General features: G+C 42.7%; 1 long non-coding RNA gene across 1 annotated transcript; it reads left to right on the top strand.

Moving 5' to 3' along the window:
- Positions 1 to 262: 262 nt before the first annotated feature.
- LOC118984584 (uncharacterized) lies at positions 263 to 5,899 on the top strand. Its single transcript, XR_005065944.1, has 3 exons — positions 263 to 316; positions 3,774 to 3,839; positions 5,787 to 5,899. It is a non-coding gene; the product is annotated as an uncharacterized LOC118984584 (long non-coding RNA).
- Positions 5,900 to 6,478: the final 579 nt, after the last annotated feature.

The raw sequence follows: 6,478 nt of genomic DNA, 5'->3' as shown, positions 1-6,478 counted from the left end.
GCACATTTGCGTTGCTTTTACTTCTTGACTATTTTGAATAATGCTGCTGTGAGCATAGGTGAGCAAATACCTCATCAAGATCCTACTTTCAATATTTTGGGTACATACACAGAAGTGGAATTGCTGGATCATATGGGATTGGCTATACTTAATCAGATTGCGTACAGCCTTGCGGGAGCTGTTTCTATGCTGACCTCTGCATGCAGCCTGAGATTCAATGCTTGCCTGAGCTTAACATAAATAGCATTAGCCTGTTTACTGATGTGTCTGGCCCTAGGTGAGGTAGCTGCTGTTTTCCTCAGGATGGGAGACCTGTGTGAGTGCTCTGAACTGATGACCAGCCCAGGGAGGGGGCTGGGAGAAGGTGAAGGGCCACAGTCACAAACAAAGACTGGAAACTTGGGGACAGGATGGCACATAGAACTAGGCTGCATGGCATGGAATCACAGGATTCTGGGGCAGGGGCAATCTTAGAGATCACATAGTGTGTTGTTTATGGACAAACACCCTTAAATATAAGACCCAGAGAGGTTAAGAATGACTTGTCCAAAGTCAGTGAGAGTATAGGTGTCAGCGTCAGTGAGAGTATAGGTGTCACAGCTGATGGGCTAGTGTTCTATTCATGGTACCACACATCAGGCATCTGGGTAGACGAGATGACTTTGTGGAGGTCAAACCAAGGATTGTCTGCTATTCTCAAGGGCTTGAGAGTCCATGGGTGGGTCAGGAGAGACTCTGTGAACCAAGAAGTTACTGAGATGAGACAGAGAACAGGGAGTGAGTGACTCTCTCAGTGGTCCTTCAATCCAGTAATAGATCTTATCCATCTTATCCACTGGCTTACTAATTCAGTTTTATTACTATGTGCTACTGTCTACTTATGATGAATAATGCCGACTTCCTTTTTTTTCTCTGCCCTTCCATCTCCTTCTTTCCATCTCTCTTTTTCCCCCGCCTTCCTCTTTCCTCCATCCCTCCCTTCTGCTCTGTTTTCTCTCCCTCCTGGACCAGCTTGTTTCTCTCCTCGTTTCTTTGCTAAGCACCACCCTTGTGTAGGACTTTGTATGCTGTTGATCCACAGGTGAAAAAGGTTAGTTTCTGTCCTCCAGGAACCTTTAGCAGGGAGAAGAAGAGATGGGGAGGAGTTTGGGTCCTGTTGGGGGATTAGTCTTTGATTCAAGGGTTCTTCTTCACATGGAAACAATAAAGAGAATAACTAAGATAACTCTGGAAATAAAGCAAGATGCTCTTTAAGGCAATCCTCAGAATTCAGAATGAGAAACACTTACATACGATTCCTACACATGTCTTTCCCTCTCTTCTCTGATTCCTCCTTGAATTTATTTATTCATATTTGACCTTCATTGAACTTACATTCACACATTTTTATAAACCACGAGCAAACCGAAGGACCATACATGCAGATACATATTTATGAAGTGATATTGCTCCAAAGCATTCATGGGTACAGTTTATGTAACAACATGTATATGAAGATATAAGCAGAACTACATAAATACACACATAAAAAAGCTGTATTAGTATTTGCATAACTGTGTGCTTTTGAGGAAAGTCAGTTTAGTGCTTTATTGAATAATGACAATGATGAAAATACTCACAGAAATGTGGCCATATTTCAAGTGGTTGATTATGTTTTTTATCATTTATTTTATTTTGTTTTTTTAAAATATATTTTATTGATTATGCCATTATAGTTGTTCCATCTTCCCCCCTTCATTCCCCTCCACCCTACACACTCCCTCCCCTCATATTCCCCCCTTTTAGTTCATGTCCATGTGTCACAAGTTCTTTAGCTTCTACATTTCCCACACTATTCTTGCCCTTCCCCTGTCTATTTTCTACCTACCATCCCTACCATCTATACTATTTATTCTCTGTACCAGCTCCTCCTCCCACTCCCCTGTTGCTAACCCTCCATGTGATCTCCATTTCTATGGTTCCGCTCCCAATCTAGCTGTCCTCTTAGTTTGCTTTTGTTTTAGGTGTGGTTGTTAATAACTGTGAGTTTGATGTCCTTTCACTGTTCCTATTTTTTATCTTCTTTTTCTTAGGTAAGTCCCTTTAACATTTCCTATAATAAAGGCTTGGTGATGATGAACTCCTTGAACTTGACCTTATCTGAGAATCACTTTATCTGTCCTTCCATTCTAAATGAAAGCTTTGCTGGATAGAGCAATCTTGGATGTAGGTCCTTGCCTTTCATGACTTGGAATACTTCTTTCCAGCCTCTTCTTGCTTGCAAGTTCTCTTGAGAAATCAGCTGACAGTCTGATGGAAACTCCTTTGTAGGTGACTGTCCCCTTATCTCTTGCTGCTTCTAGGATTCTCTCCTTCATTTTAATCTTGGGCAATGTAATGATGATGTGCCTTGGTGTGTTCCTCCTTGGGTCCAACTTCTTTGGGATTCTCTGAGCTTCTGGGACTTCCTGGAAGTCTATTTCCTTTGCCAGATTGGGGAAGTTCTCCTTTATCATTTGTTCAAATAAGTTTTCCACTTGTTGCTGTTCCTCTCCCCCTTTTGATATCCCTATAATTTGGATGCTGGAATGTTTAAAGATGTCCTGGAGGTTTCTAAGCCTCTCCTCATTTTTTTTTTGAAATCCTGTTTCTTCATTCTTTTTTGTTTGGTTGTTTCTTTCTTCCTTCTGGTCCACTCCCTTGATTTGAGTCCCAGTTTCCTTCCCATCACTATTGGTTCCCTGTGCATTTTCCTTCATTTCACTTAGGGTAGCCTTCATTTTTTCATGCAATTTGTGACCCAAATCAACCAATTCTGTGAATATCCTGATCACCAGTGTTTTGGACTGTGCACCTGGTAGGGTAGCTATCTCTTTGTCACTTAGAAGTTTTGGCTCTGGAGCTTTGAGTTGTTCTTCTGCATGAGCCATAATGTTTTGGTCTGTTCACACCTATTATGTATGAGGAATGGAGGCTTAGGTGTTCACCAGGGCGGGTCAACCCAGTCGCAGGGTTGTGACTGGGGGTGGGGCCAGAGAGGGAGCAATGGTGTTCCACTCTCTCTCAGATTTCGGTCCCCTCTGCCACTTCCCACAAGCAAATTGGGCCCTTCTGGTGCTGGTTCCCAGGTGGATGGGATTGTGTACATTCTAGGACCCTGTGGGTCTCTTCAATGAAATTTCCTGTGAGGCTGGGATCCTCTCCTGAAAACTGAACCCCTCAAAGTTTTCCTAATCAGTGCTTTTAGGCTTTATTTCCTGTCACTGGGGCCCTGGGTTGCATGGTCTGTCTCACTGCCTGTTTTTTTTGCCTGATTTATCTGCATACGAATGTGTGTCCGTGGTCAGCCAGCTGCCTTGCAAGCCTTACTGGGTTTGCTCCTTTAGTCCCTGCTCCCGCCCACACCTGCTAACCACTGCCTTTTCCTGCCAGGACTCCTCTCCACTGGCCGCTGACTCTGCCTCTCTTACTGGTCTGGATGAATGGTTCGTTGTTGTCGGACTTCGGTAAAGTTCAATTTTGTGTCTGTTTTGGTTGTGTTTTGTTTCTAAATCTTTCTTGTCCTTAAATTTGGTTGTTCAAGGAGGTACAGTATTTCCAACTACACCTCCATCTTGGCTGGAAGTCTGCTTGGCTTATTACTTTGATTGCTTTGACTCTTATAGCAGAGCTCATTCAAAGGAAATACTTTGGAAAAAGTGGGATTCCATCAAAAGAGGCAATAAAAATCTGGTTGATTCTCTGAGAGAAGAACCCAGAGTGTGAACAGCTTCATCTGGGCTCCCTTTCTGCAGGTCTCCACGGGAAATCCTTTCTTTGCTGTCAGCACCAGCTTATCCATTTGTTCCTTCCACCAGATGGTGAGTTTCTTACGGCACCCAGGGTCATGGTGGCTCAGTGTTCCCCGTCTCTAGCACGATGCCTGATTCATAGCAGAGGCTCAACATATGTTTGTTGATTAATCAATATGAGTGATATTTTGAATGATCAAGAAAATGTGATATACATATTCACATATATATCGCATATTCCATTATATATCATATGTGATATGTATATGATTATATATATAATGGAATTATACTCTGCCATGAAAAAGAAGGAAATCCTGTCATTTGAGACAACTTGGATGGGCCTTGAGGGCATTATACTAAGTGAAATACATCAGACAAGTAAAGACAAATATTGTATGATCTCACCTATGTGAAATGGAAAAAACCCAAAGTCATAGAAGGAGAGATCAGATTTATGTTTGCCAAAGGTGGCGGACGGGGTAGGGGAATTGGGTATAGCTGGTCAAAAGGTACAAACTTCCAGTTATAAGATAAGGAATTTGGGGGATGTGAAGTACAGCAAGATACCTAATTAACAGACCTGTATTCTATCTTTCAAAGTTGCTGAGAGAGCAGATCTTAAAAGTTTTTATCACAAGGACAAAATTTGTAGCTGTGAAGTGAGAGACGTTAACTACACTGATGGGGGCGATCATTTCACAATACACGCGTATGTCAAATCCCTGCACAGTGCACTTAAAATGAATGCAATGCTGTATGTCAGTCATATCTCAACAAAACTGGAAAAAAATGATTGACTAAGAAAATCCATTGCTGTAACTAAAATGAGTAGAAAGGAGGAGCACACAAAGGCAAGCCTGTTAATTTCAGTGTAGTCCCTTCCTCTTGTGTTGAAGCCAGTGTGGCTGGGATCCCTCAGCCCCGCTTTCAACCTCCTCCTCTCTGAAGTGCCTGCTATGATAGAGTCTGGAAAGCCAAGGAGAACAGTCCCAAACTCCCTTGCAGTTACGTTTCTGGGTGTGATTTAGATGATACCAACCAGCTGCACTAGAGGGAGACTCACAGTTGGAGCTGAGAGGGGCAGGAGACGGTGTCGCAGCAGACATAGCGGGGGCTTGGATCCTTCAGTGTAATGGCAGCTTCCTGATTTGACTAGGGATTTTCTGACTGGGGCAGGAAACTTGGCAGTTCAGTTCTGCACTGTGGCTTTGGCAGCTGTTTTTGGAAGCTCAGTGTAGACACTGTCTCTGAAGCTCTCCCTTTCTGATACTGTGAGCCGTGTTGTAAATTCCTTTCTGTTCAAAGCAGCAAGACTGAGTCATGTTCTTTCTGACACCCTGACCCACACCCACTGAGGCAGGGACGGGTGGCACACTGTTTCAAGTTTAGGGAGCCGGTGGCGTTCACGTGAGATGATTAGCCTTCTCATCACTATGTCCATGGGAAATAGTTATGAGATACAAAGACTGCCCATCTTCTCAAATAATAAAATCTGACGTGTTATTTGAGATACACAGATGAAGAAGATCAGTTGGCTTACAGTTTTGAACTGCAGAAATCTGCTAGGAGGCTGTTTGGTTTCAAGGCTAGTAAGAATGCAACAGAGAGTAGAAGTCAGGTGACGCACTGGGAGCCACAGTGGTCGGGGACTGTAGGAGGGTGCTAAGGACTGAACATTGTGTTCCCCCTCCCCCAATTCATGTGTTGAGGTCCTAATTGCCAATAAGATGGTGTTTGGAGATTCGGCCTCTGGGAGGTAATTGGATTTGGATGAGGTCATGAGTGGAGCCCCCCAGGATGGGATTGGTGCCCCTACAAGAAGATAAAGAGACTAGAACTTTCTCTTTGCCATGGGAGGATGCAGAGAGAAGGCAGCCAGGTGTCTCTAAGGCAGGAAGAAGGTCTCACCAGGCACCAGATCCACTGTCACCTTGGTCATGCCCTTCTCAGCCTCCAGAGATGTGACAAATAAATGTTCGTTGTTTAAGTCACTCAATGGTATTGTTGTTATAGGAGCCCAAGCTGGGACAGAGGTGTGACTGATACAGCATGAGCAAACAAAGTTTTTGCCCTCAGGGGGCTTACCTTCAAGTAGGGCAATATAGACAGGAATGACAATTAAATAATAATATGTCAGGTCAATTTACTGACAGTTTAATATACGCTTGCCTCAGTTTTTTTCAGGGAGTTTTAAGAACATGAGCAAATAGTCTATAATTTTGTGATTCCCTAATGGCACCCAGTTATAAATAAGTGCCTGCTGACTTATCACTTGAGGTCGGCTGGGTTTGCATGGCAAGATGAATATAGAACCTGGGCCTCCCGTACATAATTCCAAATGCTACGGACAGTTTGCTTTTTTACAGCATTGGAAGCAATACTCTGGGTTCCCTTCCAGGACTCAGATCTATGATTTTTTTCCCCTCTTTAACTACCATAATTGTTTTAAAAATCAAATGGTACAAGTATAGGCTGAATATATATTAGATTTATTTCATCATGACTTGGGTAAGGAACAATATAAAAAGAAAAGAGAAGACATTTTATTAAAATTTTTATAAGTTCTGTCCCAAAGGTACTGCTCTAATATGTGCTATTATCCTATACTCTCCCCTTTGAAATGGATTTTTCCCTATAAACCTGCATAAATTTTGCTTTATAGCCACTTGCTTTCTATATCTATGTATCATTAAAACTTTATTGCT

This window comes from Sturnira hondurensis, unplaced genomic scaffold (genome assembly GCF_014824575.4).
Source record: "Sturnira hondurensis isolate 20B ecotype Veracruz unplaced genomic scaffold, ASM1482457v3 Scaffold0003693, whole genome shotgun sequence".
NCBI lineage: Eukaryota > Metazoa > Chordata > Mammalia > Chiroptera > Phyllostomidae > Sturnira > Sturnira hondurensis.
The sequence above is the reverse complement of the archived record's forward strand: the minus strand, read 5'-3'. Positions and strand labels throughout refer to the sequence as shown.